Consider the following 22,733-nt stretch of genomic DNA (forward strand, 5'->3'; position numbering starts at 1 on the left):
GTGTCCTTCTTTAGGGTACAAATTTGATTGAAAAGGGCATAATCTGCACATACTGTTTATATAAGGATGACTCTACAGCCTACTTTCATCAGTGCACCGAAGAGTTTAATTTGCAGAGGAAACATTAGCAATATCTCTAATTTAGGAATAGATGCAAGCAGATGTTTAATTAAATTGGAATGGACTGTAAATAATATTGCAACTACTAGTAGTTGGCTTCCTATATCCCTAATTGTTTTTGGAGATCATTACCAATAGTTATGGCTTGAAAATTTCCAAACTACTCAACAGACATATTAAGGTTGGCTTGGAGTTATGGGGAGACAAATAAACATAAAGAGCAGCAAGGACTTTGCTATATAATTAAAGCAGCATAAGGGGACAGATTCTCCTCCCTATTCAAGCTCCCTTTGTGCCAGTCAGAGAGGCTCTATGAATTTTGTTATTAGACTATCCCAATAAGGCCAATGGAAGGAGTTTTTTCGTTTGTTTTTTGTGTTTGTGAGGTTTTGCATATCTTTCCAGAATGAAAGGAAACTTGTGTGAGGATTAAAAACTGCAACACAGATCAGTTAGTTTTTTTGTTTGTTTGTTTTGTTTTGGATTGCATACTCCAAGGCAAGACAGACCAAGAGATTTATCTGGGTCATGTATTAGACCTCCTTTGAAGAAATACTTTCCCCACATTTGTGGAAGTAGTACCAAAGAAGACCCTGGGGGAACATAGATTCATTTGCTATCTCTCCTACCCAAGAGAGAGCTCAATGAATTATAATGTTTTGTTGTGCGTAGTTGATACTCCTCCTTCAATGCCACCATGACCAGAGTCAGGAGGTATAGACCAAGTGCTTAGTTAGCAAAGTGTGATATTACGTTGGCTTTCAGGATCTCTCTATTTATCTTAGAACATTCATTTAATTGGGCTTCAGGTTCTGGGTTATTATTTTGATAAAGCCATTATATATAGGTTGTTCCATATCATACTCAGCCATTGATACATTTAGCACGAAGTTTGGTCAGAGAGGCAGGGCTTGGATATTGATTCGCTTTTATTAAGAATTCCCTTTTCACAGGGCATGCAGCATCAAAGGAACACACTTATTTGTCACAGACCTTCCAGGAGTTAGCCGAGACCCTGGATATTTAGCAAGTTCTGGAGAAGGGAAAGAGTCGTTCCTCCAGGCTGATATACTTTGGGGTCAAGTGGGACACAATGGCAGACTTCCAAACTAATTCAGTCATTTGAGCACACACATATGGTGCAGCAGGCTATTATGGGTCACCTGGATTTAGCATGCCAAATGGAGGTTTAACCGCAACCTCAGGTAGGTCTTTTGTTCTTACCTGCTGACTGCCAGTCCCAGATCATAAAGCCCAATCACTTTGCTTAAGTAACTACAGTAGAGGACCAGAAATGCCGAACCCGTGGAAAAAATGCAGAAATTGGGCTTGTTTTTGGCTTAATTGGTTTGTGAGTTGCTTGTTGGCTAGCTTTTTGCTTGTAGCTTGTTTGGCTTGTTGCTTGTTGTAGCTTGTGGCTTCTTTTTTTTTTATTCTCTCCCGGCAAGCAGGGGAAAGGGGGAACAAGGGGGAGCAAGCAGGGTCAAGCCGGAGCAAGCGGGGGAGAGAGTCAGGGGTGCACAGCAGGCCCACCACAGTCCCAGTCTGCTCGCAGGGGAGATCTAATCACAGAGATCAATGTTTCCCAAACTTGGGACGCCGCTTGTGTAGGGAAACCCTTGGCGAGCCAGGCCGGTTTGTTTACCTGCCGCGTCTGCAGGTCCCTCGGCCTGTGCTGCTTCCAGCCTGGAGCAGCGAACCGCAGCCACTGGGAGCCACAATCGGCTGGACCTGCAGACGGGGCAGGTAAACAAACCGGGCCGGCCCGCCAGGGGCTTTCCCTGAACAAGCAGCGTCCCAAATTTGGGAAACATTGACATAGTGTTGAGGTTCTTAGGGACTGGCTTGTTTTGGCCTTCTTTTGAAATGATTTTTGACTTATAGTGAAAGTTGGGGAGCTTATTTACCGTGTGAAAGTTGGCAACTGTGAGGCGGACATAGCCATCTGGGAGGAATCCAGTGCCCAGTTGATTGTATATAAGGTCTGAAACCAGGTGATCAGGTCAGCAGGCAATTCATATCTGGACTTCAGAGGCAAAGCAGTTTGTCAGTTTTGATAGGGCAAGAAGGGCATGCTGTAAAATCAGTGTATGCCCCTACTGGTTTCTCTAGCTGTTCATTCACCCAACCCCCACAAAAAGGATAATTATGCATTTAGGACAGAATGCACTCAGCCCTTGTATTAGTGTCGGTCTGATCATTAAGGTGAACAGGGTCTTGTTGCTGGTAAGGCAACTGTTTCCCTGAGTGGAAGTGGTATGAGATGCTGCTGAGATGGGTCTGTTGGGGAGTTGTCATGCCCTCCCAGGTCCCAGGACAGGAATAGTGTTAATAAAGAGGTGTCTAGGTCAGTATGGTTATCACACTGAGGTTCTATTTTCTACAGTTCCCCCAAGCCATTAAGGGATTTTGGCATCCCTTTATGAGATAGTAGTTCTGATATTTGGTTACAAGATATCTGAGGATGGATTCAACAGTCTGTGTCTACCAGGATGGGGGCAGTAAGCCAATAACTAACACAACCTTGTGGTTGGTGTCCAGTGTAAGGTTGAATAGGCAGAAAGGGGCTGGCTCCTGAGTTAACCCAAGTAGTGGACACAAAGGCTCCTGGCTATGCCTTGAATACCTTACAGGGTTAAGGGAGAGGGCTCTTATGTATCAGAGAGAACGAGGAATTCTTCATGCATATACTCATTCCCTTGCATAAGTACGGAGGGGACCTAAACTGGGTTGGGCTGTCTCCTCAGGATTCCTTGCAGAGGCTAGACTGAGAGCCACCTATCTTCTCTTTTCAGCAATCTTCTCACACTGGACCCTTTCATTGCCTGGCAAGGTTAGGGGATCGTTAGTTCCCAGTGTTAAATCACTAGTAATAAAGTTGAAGCCTGTCACTTAAGCTCATTCTCTGTGTGCTGTATTTTATTCCCCTAAGTGTCCTGAGCAATACTCCTCCATGCTACGTGCGGAGCTCGGTCCTCTCTACTACTGCCTGCTATGCATCAGTATCTCATTCACTCAGCTGTTGTGCTTCATTGTGAATGTTTACCATTACCATGAGGAATATTAAAACCAGAGGAGGGGTGGAGAAGGAAAGACACCCAACCTACCCCTCCACTTTGTGGAAATTAGAGTATAAAACACAAGAACAGAGACTGAAAGAGCTACATTTATATGGTATTAAAAATAGAATAGTCTAGGAGGCAGCATGGTGCAGCATGGAGGAGTGGGGGGGGGGAAGAAAGTTGATAGCTGGCTGCACCAAAGGCCTTCATAGCTCTAGAGGGGTCTCAGCTGAGCAATGCCTGGATAATGGTCCCTTTCCCCTGCACATTGGCAAATGTTGGCAGGAGAGAGCTGTGGTAGCTCAGGTAACACTTGTTACCATTTTCTCCATCTGTAAAAACTGAGGATAATTATGTTGAGCTTCTTTGTAAAGTACCTTGAGATCTACAGGTGAAAAATGCTAGATAAGAGCTAGCCATCATATTCTTCTTATTATTATTAATAACATTGCTTTTTAAAAACACTGTTTAATATATAGTTTAATTTGGAGGACTACAGAGACCTCACTTCCCTTTGACTTAATTTATTGGTACCTGATTGAAATGTCACTCTTCATGGAGTATGCTGAGATACATGCAATGAAATGAAGACAAATATGTATGTACAGTGGAATAATTATAGTTCAGAAACTGCATGAGAAAACAGAATTAATTAATATGTCCCCTTCTTTGATTAATGCTAACTTACATATTGTTTGCTCTGAATAAAATATAAATTTGTGCTGAATTCATTACTGTGAATCTGCATAATAGAGGGAGGACAGATTTTGTGAATGACACAGAACAAAGAGAAGGTTAAAAAGTGCAATTAGGAGACCCTTTTTTACCATTTTCTCTTGCTCCCAAGGTATGATCAAAAGTATTCCCAATGAACAAGGATAATTATGATACTAAATTCTAAGATTAAGATGACAATGTACTTCAAATAATGTTGTATTGCTTATTAGGTGAGCAACAGTTTTTATAGATTTATGTTTTACATCTAATTCCAATTAATGTATCCAATGATGGTAGGAAGTAACTGTATTCACGGTTATACCATGATGCCTGCTATCACTGCTAGCATGATGATCCGACAGCACTTGTCTGCAGTGCTACCTAGAAGTGAATTATTACAGCTGATCCTGTGGCCCTCCCAGTGAATTCAGCAAGTATAGTAGCAATTTATGGCAGCAGGTGATGAGTTGGATCCCAGTTTCTTTGAACAGCAAACATTTCTATTCTTCAAATTTAATTAATTTGTTATTCATTTCAGTGGAAGATTGCTTCCCTCTGACCTGAAGTATATTTGAGGGAGGTCCCTGGCAAGGTAGTAAATCTAGGTAGTTTTTCCCTAATAGCAGAGTAGGTTTAGTAGGGAAAAGAATGGCCAGGTAGTCTAAAGTTATTGCAGTGAATGACAAAGAGATAAATAACTAAGGCTGTGAATCATTCACAGAGGTCATGGAAATCATGGCTTCCATAACTTTCCATGACTTCCAAGAATTTTGCAGCGCTGGTGCAGCTGACTCCAGAACCAGCCCAGCAGTTGGGAAAGCCCAGGGGCCAGCTTCACCGGCTGCTGCTCTGGCAGCCCCAGGCAGCTGGTCCCTGGCACTCCCTGGAGGAGTAGTCTGGGACCAGCAGTGGTGGCAGCGGGGCCCCGGGCCATCCCGCACCTGGACCAGTGGTGGCAGTGCTGGAGCCCTGGTCTGTCCATCTCCTGGACCAGTGACAGTGGTGTTGTGGCTCCAGGCCGCCCCTCCCTGCCAGCGGCAAGGAGCCCTGGGCCACCCCCAGCTGCAGCGGGGCCCTGTGCTGTCTTCCCAGCAGAAGCATAACCCCGTTCTGTCCCCCCAAACCAGCAGCAGTCTCAGGAGCACCCCCCTCTCAGCAGGTAAGATTTAGTCACAGGTATTTTTAATAAAAGTCATGGACAGGTCACGAGACGTGACTTTTTGTTTATTGCCCGTGACCTGTCCATGACTTTTACTAAAAATACCCATGACTAAAACATAGCCTTACTAATAACTGTTATCTCATGTTCTCGAACATTAGTATTTTGAGTTTATGCCTTTCCTTAACCTTATGCCATAGGCATGTGATCTGGTGAAATTACCACTGCACCATGTTAATAAACATAAGTACAATATTTTTACAGCTCTTGACTTGAATGATTAGCCAATATTTGGTGACTTTCTGGGTTGTTTTTCTTCAGTGAAGAAATTGATGATGGAGTCGGGTATTTCTTTGAAGTAATCCTGTTTATTTACAAAGAATATACAAAATCCTGTTTCCCTGAACACAGTAGGAATCAAACAGCAGGAGACAGTTTCTTTGCTCACAGTTTCTTTCAAGCCTCTTTCAAGCCTCTTTCCATCCAGCACTTTACCCAAAAACTCTTCTCAGCATTTTCACAGGGTCACACTCAAGTGCTTCTCTGGCTGTCTCGGAGGCTTCTTTGCTGCCTCTTCTTTCTGCTTTGCTGCTACTGCTCTCTCTCTCTCTCTCTCTCTCTCTCTCTTTCCTCTTTCTCTCTCTCTCAAGCACACACTCACGTGTGCATGCACCCCTCTCTCTTCATCAAACAATATACAGTTGCCTGAATTTGCATTCAGATGCTAGGGAAAACCCCTCAGACCTCCTGTCTCAACTCCTACTCCTGTCTTACATGTAGCCTGTATTTGGGGCTGTGGCTCCTATTGTTTCAGCTATTTAGTCCATAAAGGAGTTTAATTACTTTTTATACCTATCTTAAATGAAGGGCTGACATTGAATCAGATGGATGCAATGAGGTTCCACCCAACCCCGGCCATAGGATTACATTTAGGCTGATCCCCCTTTGCACTATGGAACTCCACTTTATGGAGTTTCTGGGCACAGCTGCTGGCGTCAGAAACCCTGGTAGTACACTCCAATGGACCAGCACTTCCAATGAGTGAGTAAGAGGCCTTGAAGCCAGCACAGAGGCTCAGGGCCTCCTTGCAGACAGCCCTGGCCTCCTTTGTATGCCTTGAAATTAATGTGGTGTAGATACCAAAAAAACCAAACCAAAACAAAAAAAACCAACCACCTTTCTTATGTAGAAAACAGCCACCTGTTTGCGCTCTACCTCCCCATGGAATCATTTGCAGGAACTCCACATAAAGTGTTCTTCCCTCTCAACTCTCTCCTGTGGGTTTTATCAGGCTGCAATGTGGTCCATAATGCTTAAAATATTAATTATAGTTTACACTTGTGGGCAGATCCTCAGCTGCTGTGAATTGTCTTCAGTGGAGCCACAAGAATTTACACCAGCTAATGTTCTGCTTCCAGATGACTATGGAGAACTTATATTTGATTATTTGGAAATGTAAACATACAGAATTCAAATATAAATAACAATCCAAATCATCTGTAGGACTGGAGAAAATGCATCTATTATTAATCCAAAACTAATGCATATTTGATTTTGAAGAGACTACACAAAATAAAGACTGTTCAGTAAATGTGTGTAAATAATAAAAACTAATAGTAACAGGTTTTCAGAGGTCAATTGATAGATTCATAGATTCTAGGACTGGAAGGGACCTCTAGAGGTCATTGAGTCCAGTCCCCTGCCCTCATGGCAGGACCAAATACTGTCTAGACCATCCCGGATAGACATTTATCTAACCTATTCTTAAATATCTCCAGAGATGGAGATTCCACAACCTCCCTAGGCAATTTATTCCAGTGTTTAACCACCCTGACAGTTAGGAACTTTTTCCTAATGTCCAACCTAAACCTCCCTTGCTGCAGTTTAAGCCCATTGCTTCTTGTTCTATCGTTAGAGGGTAAGATGAATAAGTTTTCTCCCTCCTCCTTATGACACCCCTTTTAGATACTTGAAAACTGCTATCATGTCCCCTCTCAGTCTTCTCTTTTCCAAACTAAACAAACCCAGTTCTTTCAGCCTTCCTTCATAGGTCATGTTCTCTAGACCTTTAATCTTTCTTGCTGCTCTTCTCTGGACTTTCTCCAATTTCTCCACATCTTTCTTGAAATGCATTGCCTAGAACTGGACACAATACTCCAGTTGAGGCCTAACCAGCGCAGAGTAGAGTGGAAGAATGACTTCTCATGTCTTGCTCACAACACAACTGTTAATGCATCACAGAATCATGCTTGCTTTTTTTACAACAGCATCACACTGTTGACTCATATTTAGCTTGTGGTCCACTATAACCCCTAGATCCCTTTCTGCCGTACTCCTTCCTAGACAGTCTCTTCCCATTCTGTATCTGTGAAACTGATTGTTCCTTCCTAAGTGGAGCACTTTGCATTTGTCTTTATTAAACTTCATCCTGTTTACCTCAGACCATTTCTCCAATTTATCCAGATCATTTTGAATTATCACCCTATCCTCCAAAGCAGTTGCAATCCCTCCCAGTTTGGTATCATCTGCAAACTAATAAGTGTACTTTCTATGCCAATAGCTAAGTCATTGATGAAGATATTGAACAGAGCCGGTCCCAAAACAGACCCCTGCGGAACCTCACTTTCCAGCAGGATTAGGAACCATTAATAACTATTCTCTGAGTATTGTTATCCAGCCAGTTATGCACTCATCTTATAGTAACCCCATCTAAATTGTATTTGCCTAGTTTATTGATAAGAATATCATGCAAGACCATATCAAATGCCTTACTAAAGTCTAGGTATACCACATCCACCACTTCTCCCTTATCCACCAGACTCGTTATCCTATCAAAGAAAGCTATCAGATTGGTTTGACATGATTTGTTCTTTACAAATCCATGCTGGCTATTCCCTATCACCTTACCACCTTCCAAGTGTTTGTAGATGATTTCCTTAATTACTTGCTCCATTATCTTCCCTGGCACAGAAGTTAAACTAAGTGGTCTGTAGTTTCCTGGGTTGTTTTTATTTCCCTTTTTATAGATGGGCACTATATTTGCCCTTTTCCAGTCTTCTGGAATCTCTCCTATCTCCCATGATTTTCCAAAGATAATAGCTAGAGGCTCAGATACCTTCTCTATTAGCTCCTTGAGTATTCTAGGATGCATTTCATCAGGCCCTGGTGACTTGCAGGCATCTAACTTTTCTAATTGATTTTTTACTTGTTCTTTTTTTATTTTCTCTTCTAAAACTACACCCTTCCCATTAGCATTCACTATGTTAGGCATTCCTTCAGACTTCTCGGTGAAGACCGAAACAAAGAAGTCGTTAAGCATCTCTACCATTTCCAAGCTTCCTGTTACTGTTTCTCCCTCTTCACTGAGCAGTGGGCCTACCCTGTCCTTGGTCTTCCTCTTGCTTCTAATGTACTGATAAAAAGTCTTGTTTCCCTTTATTCCTGTAGCTAGTTTGAGCTCATTTTGTGCCTTTGCCTTTCTAATCTTGCCCCTGCATTTCTGTGTTGTTTGCCTAAGTTCATCCTTTGTAATTTGTCCTGGTTTCCATTTTTATATGACTCCTTTTTATTTTTTAGATCATGCAAGATCTCGCGGTTAAGCCAAGTGGTCTTTTGCCACATTTTCTATCTTTCCTACCCAGCGGAATAGCTTGCTTTTGGGCCCTTAATAGTGTCCCTTTGAAAAACTGCCGACTCTCCTCAGTTGTTTGATTCCCATGGTACCTTACCTATCAGCTCTCTGAGCTTACCAAAATCCGCCTTCCTGAAATCCATTGTCTCTATTTTGCTGTACTCCCTTCTACCCTTCCTTAGAATTGCAAACTCTATGATTTCATGATGACTTTCACCCAAGCTGCCCTCCACTTTCAAATTCTCAACGAGTCCCTCCCTATTTGTTAAAATGTACTGACTATAGAAGAAAGTAACCAAAGGTGAGTTATTTAGAGAATTAATCAAAATCTTTTAAAATGCACAAACAGGAGTAAGTTTATTTTGATATGTTTTAAAAGGCAATCTTTCCCTACTTGTAGCTGTTATTTTCTATAACATACTGCTGTCTCTGTTTCCTTGGTCAGTGTGTAAACCTCCCTCTCTTATATTCAATAAACTTCAGCAATAACAAATGTTATCTTTGTCCATTTTTCAGTATGATATCCTCCTGGACTGTTCCCTGCTGTCAACAATACACTTTCAATTCACTCTGTTCAATCCTTGAATTGTCATCTTACACATTTCCATAATATTAATCCTCTGTTGAGTTTTCCTCTAGCATCAGCAACAGACTCATATTTTTAATTGTATAAATGCTGAATGAATGTACCCAGCTAAATCAGGCTGCTGAATCATAATTGGTGATGTAACAATCTGCAAAGTTTTTACATTTGTGAATTGAATAGCATAATGATTCTGAAGCTGTGCACTGAAGAATGGTAAATAAATATGCTGTTTGTCATTGTGGGAAACTATGTGGCTTGAATTGTCATACTCACCTTATTCAGACAGGATTGTATGGTATAACTAAGCAACATTGAAGTGTATGTAGCAGCTGAACTCTGAAAATAAGACATGAAATTCCTGTTTTTAAGACACAATACAGTACCTACATATTAACAATTGTTAAAGGTAATTTCATGCTTTTAAAAATATTTCAAGTGTACTAGAATTTTAGATAGGTACATGTATTTGTATATAAAGTGCCACACTTACATGGGGCTTTATACAAATAAAAGTCTAATAACAACTCGTTAATTCTGACTTTTTAATGGTGACCAACATGTTTTGGAAATGCATTTGAACAGTTAAAGAGATGGTTATATCCATGAGCCCACTCACTTCTTTGTCTCTCTGATTTCAGTACACAGTAGTTTTGCCTTTTTTGGGACAGCTATTAAATATATTAATATATACTCTTTATTAGGCTGACCATTTTGTACATGCAACTCAGATGCTTATTTTTGAAAAATGAGCTTTCACATTGATCACCATGCTAAAGTCAATGTTTATAAACATGTAAGAACAGGTAATGAAAAGTGGTGTCTCAGATACTGTGGTTTGGTAATGGTAGGTCAATAGTAGTGTGATGGGGTGTATCAGGCCTTCCTGGCCCCCTTGCTGGAGGCCCTGTGGTGCTACCACACCCCACCCCATAAAAAGAGAAGTGAAGATGGGTCCTCCAGACCTGCCTAGAGGGGCTGCATAGAAGCAGTCAATCAGAGCCCAGCAGGCTGAGATAAAAGGAGCAGCAGGGGCTGAGTACAGGTCTGTTGCATCTTATGCACATTTAACATGCGCGATTTCAGCTTTACGTGGTAGGCAAAAACCAAAAAAAAAAGAGAAAAATAACAATTTTAATACTGTACCTGTAGTGTGGACGATTCTGCCTACCATTCAACTCAATGTAATTTTGACTATACACCGTTTTCGCTTTACGCGCTAACCGCGGAACGGAAGCCCCGCGTAAGATGAGACTCGCCTGTAGATCAGTTCCTGGCTGGCACTAGAGGAGCAAGGAAGGGGGCTCTGCTCTAGGTAAAGGTGCTTGATGGGCTGCATTTTCTGGACCTTGGAGAGAGAGGATCTGAGAACTATACCTCTAAGATAATGGGGGAAAGGAAAGGGACCCAGTGGGAAGAAGCCCAGGGAAAACAGCAGCAACCAATCAAAGGAAGCTGTATGTGGTTGCTGGTTATAGAGTCCCTGGGTTGGGACCTGGAGTAGTGGGTGGGCCTGGGTCCCCCCTGGCAAAGTGGCCTAAGCCCCAAGAATGGGACACAGCTCTTTCTAGAAGCCTCATTGAAGGGTTAGATTAAAAAGGGCCCAGGGATGGGGCTGAAGACCCTGGTGAAGGCTGCCAGTTTGTTGAACTCCTTCCTATCCTAGAAGGGGTTCATCCAGTTCACTGTGTAACATCCTACAATAGCCAGCCACTAGGAGACACTCAGGAGACGAATGCTCTGGCACAGATAAATTTATTTTTAATTGCATCCACTGCAGCATCATTCTGTACAGTTTTTAAAAAAAAACTGGTCAGGTGCTAACATAAATAATACTCTTTTCTTGAAAGAGTATATAGGAAGTTTTCTTTTATGGAAGTTTAATGAAGCTGAGAGAATGTCCTTTGCTAAGCTAATAAAACTTAAGACAGCAGTTTTAAGGAAAAATAGAAGCAACTTTACAAATCTATTTCAAGAGTTAGTGGAAATTTCAATGCTTTTTCATAGAGACTTTGAATGCATAGATTGGTTTGGCAGTGATATAGGATTATATCTGAAAACTTTTAAAGCACCCACTGAGTGCCCTTCATTTGTTTTCAGATATAGAGGGAGAAATTCTGGCCCTTCTGAAGTCAATGAGACTTTTGTAATTTCCTTCAGTGGGGAAGGATTTCATCTCAACTCTTTTATTTTATTTTATTTTAAATCAGTGGCTCTCAACCTTTCTAAACTACTGTACCCCTTTCTGGAGTCTGATTTGTCTTGCATATCCCCAAGTTTCACTTAAAAACTACTTGCTCACAAAATTGGACATAAAAATACAAAAGTGTCACAGCACACTGTTACTGAAAAATTGCTGAATTTCTCATTTTTATCATATAACTATAAATCAATTGGAAAATAAATATTGTACTTACATTTCAGTGTATAATATATAGAGCAGTATAAATAAGTCGTATGAAATTTTAGTTTGTATTGACTTTGCCAGTGGTTTGCCATGTAGTCTGTTGTAAAACTAGGAAAATATCTAGATGAGTTGATGTACCCTTTGCAAGACCTCTGAGTATCTGCAGGGGTAAACATACCCCTGATTGAGAACCACTGTTTTGAATAGTTGCTTCTGCATTGCTTCATTTAGAATATGTATAAGCAAACAAATGAATAAAAATGAGAGAGAGTCAATGAACACCAAAAATGAAGATAGTCATGGAGGTAGGTCCCTGCTATCTTCAATAATTTCCTCATGAACCTGTTATTTAACATACTATTAAAGAGCTAATATTGGGACACAAAGCAAAAAGGGGTGCAGGAATGCTCTTAGTCTGTTCCCTTGAATAACACAGTTTTATATACACAAAAATAAAAACATATTGGAGTTACAGAGCAACATTCTTGCCCTGGAATTTCATGACCTTTATGTATACGTTATATATATTTCACAGCCAAAGACTCTTTATTAGTCCTGAACTCAGATTAACAGAATTATCTAGTATCCTAACATCTGCTCTTATTTTCCGTTGGAACACTAGAAACACCAGTAGAGAAAGGTTTAATAACTTTTTTGTGATGCTCCAACCTCAAAAGATTTAGCGCTGTGGTTCAGAACAAACCTACAATATCCAGAGTCTTAACCAATGCTTATCCAAACTATATATAAAATAGTAAGGTAGAACCTAGCTTGTTTCTCTTCATCCTTTTCATTCTTTTATTCTTCATTCTTCTAAAGCTTGTTTCTCTTCAACCTTTTCTTCAATTGGGAATGAATGTTTGTTTAACTTGACTTCAAGATGTTTTGTGGTAGTAGTAGTCATAATGGGTTTTACAATATAATGGTGTTGTAGCATTGTGCATTGGAGAGATAAGAAGAGTGTACTTCAGATAAGATTTTACAAAATGTGTTCAGAAATCTTCCTGATTCAGTGAGGTTTATGGAGATGAATTGGCTGAAAAGAACCTCGTGCAATATTGCAGAAAAATTATAATGGATGCAAACAAATCTGTTGCCTGTAGTGAAATCTGAGCCCTGGTCTACACTATGAGTTTAGGTTGAATTTAGCAGTGTTACATCGATTTAACCCTGCACCCGTCCACACGATGAAGCCATTTTTGTCGACTTAAAGGGCTCTTAAAATCGATTTCTGTACTCCTCCCCGACGAGGGGATTAGCACTGAAATTGACATCGCCGGGTTGAATTTGGGGTAGTGTGGAAGCAATTTGACAGTATTGGCCTCCGGGAGCTATCCCTGAGTGCTCCATTGTGACTGTTCTGGACAGCTCTTTCAACTCAGATGCACTAGCCAGGTACAGAGCAAAAGCCCCGGGAACTTTTGAATTTCATTTCCTGTTTGGCCAGCATGGCGAGCTCATCAGAACAGGTGACCATGGAGTCCCAGAATCACAAAAGAGCTCCAGCATGGACTGAACGGGAAGTACTGGATCTGATCACTGTTTGGGGAGACAAATCTGTGGTATCAGAACTCCGTCCCAAAAGACGAAATTCCAAAATATTTGAAAAAATCTCCAGGGGCATGATGGACAGAGGCTACAACAGGGACCCGCAGCAGTGCTGCATGAAAATTAAGGAACTCAGGCAAGCCTACCAAAAAACCAAAGAGGCAAATGGCCACTCCGGATCAGAGCCCCAGACATGCCGCTTCTATGATGAACTGCATGCACTTCTAGTGGGGGGGCCCTACCACTACCCCACCCCTGTCTGTGGACACCTGCAAGGGGGGAAGTCTCATGCAACAGGGGTGAGGATTTGGGGGACAAGGAAGATGAAAACTGTGTCAAATAGATAGAAATAATAAACCCATTTCTAAAAGTCATGATCTGTTCATAAAAAAAATCTTGAACAGAAAACTTGCAAGGAATAATTTTACGAACTCTAATCACTACATTCGCTAGATACTAACCAAGAAGAGAAGGAACTTTACCCTTTCTCGGTTCTTCCCCCCCCCCGCTCCTCTGTTTCTCTTCCTTTATTTTTTTTAATAGACAAGTGAAAGAAAATAGAAAGATTTCTCTCAAAACCACTAGCATAAAAACTGTGTAGGAAACATAGTAAGGACCAAACTGTGAACACTTTACTTACGTTGCTGAGTATTTATTTACTCATGCACATAGGCTCCTTGGGCCAGCTCCTCGCTGGTGTAAATCAGCATAGTTCCATTGATTTCAGGATAGTTATACATATCTACACTGGCTAAGGATCTGGCCCACTTATGAGTGCGCACATAGTCTCACTGAAGTCAAAGAGAGTGAGGGGTTCACAATTGGACCATACATCAATATTACTCAGTAATGTGTTCTCTTATTTGTTTTAAAATATAATTTACAAACTTTTCCCATTTCTCTTTATTCATGGGAAGAAGCAGATTGAGACGAAGTGACACAACAAGTTGAAATTGAACTTTTACTCTCTCTCTGCACTGTGTTTTAATGTGATATTCCCCAGTTACTTGAAAATTCACTGCATTGTACTAAAGGGAAAACAAATGCCCCCCTTTGCTAAACTAGAATAAAATCAGCCTTCACTGGTTTTCCTTTATTACTACATTATTTGCACAGCTTTGCTATTTATATCTAACCAACCTTGAACTTTTCAAAATGCGCGCTGATTGCAGCAGTTAATTCTGTAATCAGACTTCATTGATTTGGCAGAAGAAAAAGATGGATAAGGTCCTGAAATAAAAACAGACCCCGTCATTGGCGTTCATCATTGTCACTTACAAAATCCCCTATACAACCAGAGATTTCACTTTAAAAAAGTCATCTGTGTGGAGTCGCTGCACATTGTTTCAGAGAGAAAGAGAGAGGTCAAAACCACCCAGTTGTGTTAGTTTTCGAAGCAAATGTATGTTAGTAACTCTCATTGTTTTCTCACCTTCATTATTTTTCATCTCTTAAGTAAGGAATTCTATCTTGCTGTTTCTAGAGGAACAGAGTTGGCTAGTGTTCCCCCTGCAGTGGAAATATTGTGGGGGTTCTACTCCTGCATAAACTCTCACATGCTTGGGGAAGTGGGGGGCAGAGGCACAGGTGAGCAGGGGAATCGGAGGGGCAGGAGTGGCTGCTATGGGGAATGATATTGGGCTGGAGGCCAGAGAGTGGGACCCCCAGGGAGGCAGGGGTGGCTGCCATGGGACCTGGGATTAAGCTAGGGAGAGGATCTGGAGGGACTGGAGAGGACACCATGGGATCCAGGATCAGACTGGGGAGTAGGAAGCAAGACCTGGAGGGCTGGAATGTGCCCAGATGCAGGCACAAATCAGGGGGCCCCTCCTTCCCAGCCTAGAAGCAGCTGTCCTCTCCTTCACCCCTTACAGTGTCTTAATATTTCCCCTCCCTCCCTCTCCGTTCCCTCTAACCCCCATTCAAAGGGAGCTTCCCCTCCCCCTGGAAAAAGCTAGCCTCTGTCTGGCTTCCACACATAGAAGTATGGCATTTATCTTTCATTGGTAACATTAGGTCAGTCTGATCTATGTGATATAAAGCAGAGATTATCTGTTCCTGTCTGTCACTTTGGAATAGCTTGCGAACTTTTCATAAGCAGAGAGAGAGAGAGAAACCACAGGAGCTATTACTGTCTTAGTAAGATTAAGACAAATTTATCAGTGTAATTTCTGTTACACTACTGTAGGTCAGGGAGGTCATCTCTGTAGGAAGAGGAACCTTGCCTACAACTTGAATGCCAAAATGCTGATCTCCCATGCAAACTCCCCGACGGTGGAGGGTTCCAGAGCCTGAGCTCCAGCCTGAGCCCAGATGCCTGCATTACAATTTTATAGCCCCACAGCCTGAGTTCCACGAGCCCCAGTCATCTGACGCAAGCGATCTGTGGGTGTTTTGTTGCAGTGTAGACATACCTACAAATGCCAAATGAGAAAAACTCTGATACATGTGACTAGTACATTGCTCCTAGCTTCTGTCAAATTTAGATGGATAGAGGAAATAAGACACTAATGGGGAAGTAAGATACGGAGATGGTGTTACCGGAAGTGACTTCAGCAGCTATGCTGTCACAGGAAATAATGCTACTGGGCATGATGTCATAGCCTAACTTCTTGCCCTTCTAGGGTTTGGTCTAACCCTTCGTGTATCCTGTGCCCACTGCCTTTGTTGCCCACAGGAGCAAGATATCAGCTAAAATCACCACTGCCTGTGAAAAATAGGGCCTGTGGTCAGTGCCATTTGCCTGCACTCCTACTCAAGGAAATAGGGGCTGAAATCTTATTGTTTTGTGAAAACAAACAATTCCTGCCTCATTATCTCCCCCCCTCCCCGCATCCCGGCCCCTCCACACACACTCTAGCTGGGCCATATTCCCCAAGGCTGAATTGAAGAGCAGCGCTATGCACAGGTGCTCCAAAGCTGAAGTGTCAATACGCATGTCTTGTTTACAATTTTGGGGGAGCAAGGGGAGGGAGTTCTGAAATGTAATGTTGACTTTCCATTGTGACTTTCCATTGTACAATCATACCTCTATGAACTTAAGCTGTAGCTGCTGCCATTGTGGCCTCAGTGCTAACTTTAAATCAACTCAAAATATTTTAATTGAAAGGGAGCCTGACAAAGACCTTCCTAGACCTAAAGCTAGATGCCAGTAGTATTTAGTATGTGACACAGAATCCTAAACTAATGACTTATATGTAGTACCACCACTAGGAATGATAAACACTGTAGCTAAAATAGAGAAAAGCTAAATTGTAAAGAGAGAGAACATTTACCCACATGCCTAATTAGACAGAGGCCTAGTCAAACCCCTTTTACCTCCACAAGAGCATCTTTACTCAGGGAAGGAAATTGAAGTATGGCCCACAACTCCTAAATCAAAGACTGATCAGTAGTATGCACCCCTAGAGATGACAGCTAAAAGCACCTCCTGTACCCCCTCAAAAAAACTAAAATGTAAAAAGAGAGTTGTTTCAAAATATGTGCTAAATGAACTGTAAGGGAAAAAAAAAGATGACTGTAAATCTAAATGTTAACTAAAATGTGCCAATGACTTTTCTCATATGAATAATCGAAGACATAGGTACTTATGATACCTTATCTGTGATATGTTATGTATTTTTATTACACGTGTTATTAGAAAGCAAATACTAAACTTTTTTGTTGAAAGATAAACTGAATTCTGGAAAAAAAATCATGGATAGACCAGGTAACAAATGAAAAAGTATTGGAGATGACTAGAACTCAGCAAATGTTAGCCAGATATCCTATGAAAAGAAGGAGTTGATTTGCAGGGCACATTTTAAGCGGGGCGATATCAGTGGATGATGCATGTTTATGGGCACTGGAAGGGACAATTGATGACAGAAGAACACGAGGCAGAAGAAATGCTTGGATGGACAATGTGGTATCCAGGGTGTATTGAAAGGACTATTCAGTCTCAAAGAGATTAGAAGAGGATTGTGCGGAGTGGGTGTGACATTCCCCAGGGTACAATCTGGACAGCTGAACAGCTGCGTTCCCTCAGCTATCCCATTGGGGTACCTTTTACATAACTTCTCAGTGAAAACAATGATTCCTGGCCTGTTCACACACAGCCTCGAGCATGCAAAATCACTCCCAGCTGAATAATACGAGTGCTCTAGCCAGTCACTCCTGAATTATATTGCAAGTGCTACCAGCAAATTCTCAGTCCCAGACTTGTCCCCAGAAATAGTGTATCCTGTACTGTCCAGCACCCTCCTAGACAATACAAGTTCAGAGAAAGTCTATAATTTCATTAATAGAAAATGATATGCACAAACCCTGTTATCTCAAATGAAGTTTCCCAAACACTTCAATCTAAATGCATACTAATTTGATAAAACAATAAAACAAATTTATTAACTACAGAAAGATAGACCTTAATTGATTACAGATAAAGAGACATAAAAGTCAGAATTAGTTACAAAGAAATACCTAAAGTATGAAGCTAAGTGAACTTAAAGCAAAAAGGTTTCTCTCACCATATGTTTATAGCAGTCTAGCTAGATCTTTCAGTTAGGACCACTCCCCCAGTTCAGTGATGCTTCTTTTGTCTTTCATACGTTGTTGAGGCCATGAGTAGAGATAAGGGGAGAGAGGTGATTTGTTTCCTCTGTTCCTCATTATTATATCTTTTCCTCCTCATTAGAATCATCTCCAGCTGGGTTTCAGATAACAGCCAGTTTGGTAACACGGGAACCTCCAAATAAGATGCAAATTTCTCGCTCACACCCTTCTTCCTGCCAAAGAATGGTTGCTTAACCAGATGATAGTTTGTTTGATTTGGTTACAGGTTTCAGAATGGTAGCCGTGTTAGTCTGTATCAGCAAAAAGAACGAGGAGTACATGTGGCACCTTAGAGACTAACAAAATTATTTGGGCATAAGCTTTCGTGGGCTAAACCTCATTTCATCGGATGCATGCATTGGAAAATACAGTAGGAAGATATATATACACAGAGAACATGAAAAAATGGCTGTTGCCATATCAACTCTAATGAGACTAATCAATTAAGGTGAGCTATTATCAGCAGGAGAAAAAAAAACCTTTGTAGTGATAATCACGATGGCCCATTTTAAACAGTTGACAAGAAGGTGTGAGTAAAAACACAAAGTAAAGACTATTTCCCCATGCTATTTTTCCCCTACTGTTCCTCACACCTTCTTGTCAACTCTTTGAAATGGGCTATCCTGATTATCACTACAAAAGTATTTTTTCTCCTGCTGCTAATAGCCACCTTAATTGATTAGTCTCGTTAGAGTTGATATGGCAACAGCCATTTTTTCATGTTCTCTGTGTATATATATCTTCCTACTGTATTCCCTTGAGAGGGGAAGCAGACTTTGGTCCAGTCAGGAGGCCAAACTGCGCCTACTGAGCTCTAAGGAGCAACAGAAACTGTGGTTATTCCACCTTCCCACTTCCCATACTGGCCTGTGATGATAGTAGCTCAATAAACTATGACCTATACCGCTGTACCAGGAAAGGGAGGTCATATTGAGGGTCTTAGCGAGCTTCTGAGGCCACTAAATCCGCCAGAAGCACGGGACCCACCAATTACAGGCTCAGAGCTTTGTCACAATATATATCTTCCTACTGTATTTTCCACTGCATACATCCGATGAAATGGGTTTTAGCCCATGAAAGCTTATGCCCAAATAAATTTGTTAGTCTCTAATGTGCCAGAAGTACTCCTGTTCTTTTTTTTTTATTATTTGGCTGACATCTGACTGAAGTGTCAGTTTGCCTTTATCTCTGAGGAACTGGTTTGGGCTGCTTCCCCAGTTTTGGAATATGCCATAGCGATGTCATAGAGTAGAATCTTATAACTTTACATACAATGTTGCCACAGGTATTTTACCAGGACAATAATGATTAGTGAATTATGAGGTTTCAAATGATATCTCACAAGGCATACTTTGTACAAAATTTATCATAGTTTTTTTTAAGTGTTGAACCTAAGGGTGCAGTCTGTCACAGGGGGTACCATGGTTGCAAACCTCTGGTAATGGAGTGCCACATAAGAAGAAACAGAATGGTTGATAATCTTATACATTAAAAGAGAGAGAGCATATGTGAAAATTAAGGGACTACAGTAGAACTGAGGCATAATAGGTTATGAATCGAGTAGGCATTCAATTTTTTTTTTGTAATAGTTGTGTCAATTTAAGGAGAAAATTTAGTACCGTCCTATTTGGCCCACGTTTCCTCAAGTAGCTCAATTGTTCATCTAATATAGGCAATAAGTCACTCCATTTCTCTTACTGCTTTTATTCTGGTTATGTAGAAGGTGTGTGTGTGTGTGTGTGTGTATTTGCATTTTTTTTGCAACTAAAGTGATAAGATACATTTATTGGGTTCAACCTAAACCGATGCCCCACTTTATTTAACTTCAGACACATTGAGATATGTTTCTAGCACTGTAACCACAGGAACCTGAGGGATCTGGCCCCTGAAATAACTCTTGAATTGTTTTTAATTATTCTTTACTTTCAAGCCAAAAAGAAAATGTTTATATTATCAAAATATATGTGCTTTTAAATAGTTGTGATAAACCCAAGTAAAAATGAATGGTGAAATTGTCACCAATTGTGACTGCAAGCTCCTTTTTCTTTCTTTCTTGCTATTTCCCTATTGAGGGTCTTTCAAAACTCATGATTGTACATGAGGCTGTTGTACAGATTGGTCTCTCTGGGCTCTGCTGATATCTGATCCAGGTCTTGAGACTTTGGTCTCCCCCTTGGTCGTCTCCTATCCAGTAATTGCAAAAAATATCTTACCGATTAAGGCTCTTCAGTCTCCACTAGTTATGCCCATATCATTTATCCTCGCCTCCATCAACCTGTCTTCAGTTGGACCAACCTACATTAGGCCCCTCACAACCTCCTTTCATTTCCTATCATGGACTGTTCAGCCATTTACCACCTCAACATATTCATTTTCATGGTGGAGATCATAAACTGATTTCCTTTCTTGTGGCTGGACAAGTCTCTATTCTGTACATTAGGATGGGTTGAATTACAGTTTTGTACACTCTACCTTTTAACTTTATTGGCATTTTTATCATAGAGAACTGGAGTTAGCTCCTTCCACTTCCACCAAGCAGCTTAGCTATGATGCTGGGCATTACTCAAGATCATACCACTGTCAGTAGCCACTGATCTTAGTCATTTAAATTATTTCACTCTTCTAAGCTCTCTGCCTGTGATTTCCTTCATGGTGAGTCCTCCTTCCTCAGTTATCATAGCCTTGGTCTTACCAACATTCATTGTAAGTCCCCCCTGCTCAAAACTATGTTGCTACTGTGAAAATCTGGCTTACAGGATCTCACAAGTTTCTGCACATATCATTAAGTCATCAGCAAACTGCATGTTCCAAGGTAGGCCCTTCATATATTTTCACTTATCACAGTCATGACAACCTCAAACAAAAAAGAAGCTCAACACATGGGCCAGCTTTTATTGGAAATTCTCCACTATAGGCTCATTTAGTTTTGTCCAGGGCCGCCCAGAGGATTCAGGGGGCCTGGGGTCTTCATTGGCGGGGGGCCCCCGCTTCGGCGATAGTTCAGTGGCGGAGGGAGTCCTTCTGCTCTGGGGCCCGCCGCCGAAGTGCCCCGAAGACCTGCGGCGGGGACCCCCCGCCGCCGAATTACCGCCGAAGCAGGACCTGCCGCTGAAGAGCTGGGTCTTCGGCGGTAATTCAGCGGCAGGGGGTTCTTCTGCCCTGGAGTGGAAGGACCCCCCACCGCCAAAGACCCGGAGCGGAAGAAGCTCCGGGGGCCCGGGCCCCGTGAAAGTTTTCTGGGGCCCCCAGAGCGAGTGAAGGACCCTGCTCCAGGGCCCCTGAAAAACTCTCGTGGGGGCCCCTGTAGGGCCCGGAGCAAATTGCCCCACTTACCCCCTCCCTCTGGGCAGCCCTGGTTTTGTCTGCGGTAGTCACTCCACCATACATGTCCTGGAGAAGATGGACATATCCTTCTGTCACAACTCTCCTTCACAAAATCCAGCAAACTATTTCTCAAGATTGTATGCCTTCTCCAGCTCCACAAAGACCAGACCCTGTTATTGTCTCTTTTCTCTGAATTGCCCCATGAGATTTTGTTGTGCAAATGTGGCATTAGTTGTGCTCCTTCCCAGCATGAATCCACACTGACCTTTCCAAATTTTAGCCATTCCACACAGACAGCTTTTAAATAATTTTCTCCCATACTTTAATAGTATGTGATGCCACCTTAATGGGGTGATAATTATAGTACACCGTGATATGGCCTTTATGTTTAAAAATAGACACCACAAAGCTTTTTGCTATTCATTTGGCATTTTCTCTTTGAACAAACTTGTTCCCAGTGACTTCACTTCATCCACTGTTGCTTCATCTGACCCAGGTGCTTTCTCCTTTTTCATTTTCCTAAGTGACCCTGCAACATCTGCCTCCTGTATACAATCTGTCATGCCCTGGTTCAACTTACATATTCTTAAAGTTCCGCCCTTGGGTTCTCCGCATTCATCAGTCCTTTAAAATAATCACTCAAACTTTTGTTGATTAATTCACCTTTCATTTGCAAACTGAGGAAATCTTTCGTCAACCGAGTGAATAGCAGTATCAAGGATTGTGAAGTAGAAATTCACTTTGAACCTTTATTTTTGGTTCTGAATGGGTGTGTTTTGTCCTTCATACAAATACTTCTGTTTCTTTTGCTGAATGTGAACTGGCTCTGGTTCATATTCTGTCGGAAAGTCTATTTCTTCAGCAAGTTTGAGAGAATCTACCAGTATTCTTTCGAACCCTTCATCACTTCTCAATTGCTCCAGAATATTTTTAGTTTGCTGCAGTTTTTGAATAGCAGAATGTATATTCAAGTTATTTTCCTGCTTACTAATGAGGTTAACCTTGAAAAGGATATTATACCACAAAATGAGTGAAGTCACAATTTCAAACTTGGAAGGCCATTTGCAAGGTCTTCTGCATCTGAACATGCCATATTGCCAGATGATTCAGTAAAGGTAGTATCATCAGAAATTTCAATTAAGGCATCATAAATGTTTCCGAGTTCATAGCGAAGAGGCTTCAAAGCATTAATGAGACTCTCCCATCTTGTCTGACAAAGTCGTTTCACAGTTAGAGAATTCACATGGCGAGTCAGAATCTCCCAATGGCATGTTCAGCCTGAGAAATACACACAAACATGTTGCACCACGTCAAAGAAACTGCTTGCCTCCAAACAGCATCTAGCAGCATCATTGACGACCAAATTCAGAGAATGAGCACTGCAAGGAACAAAAAAGGCCCTAGGATTGATTTCCATCATTCTCTTTTGCACACCATTGTCTTTACCCTTCATATTACTCCCATTATCATAGCCTTGGCCACGTAATTTTTCAAAAGATAATGACATTGTTTCAAGCTCTTGTAAAATAGTTTCAGTCATAAATGCTCCCGTCGTCTCCTTCAGTGGTATAAAACCCAAAAAATGTTCCTTT

Source organism: Mauremys mutica, chromosome 2, assembly GCF_020497125.1.
Source record: "Mauremys mutica isolate MM-2020 ecotype Southern chromosome 2, ASM2049712v1, whole genome shotgun sequence".
Classification (NCBI taxonomy): domain Eukaryota; kingdom Metazoa; phylum Chordata; order Testudines; family Geoemydidae; genus Mauremys; species Mauremys mutica.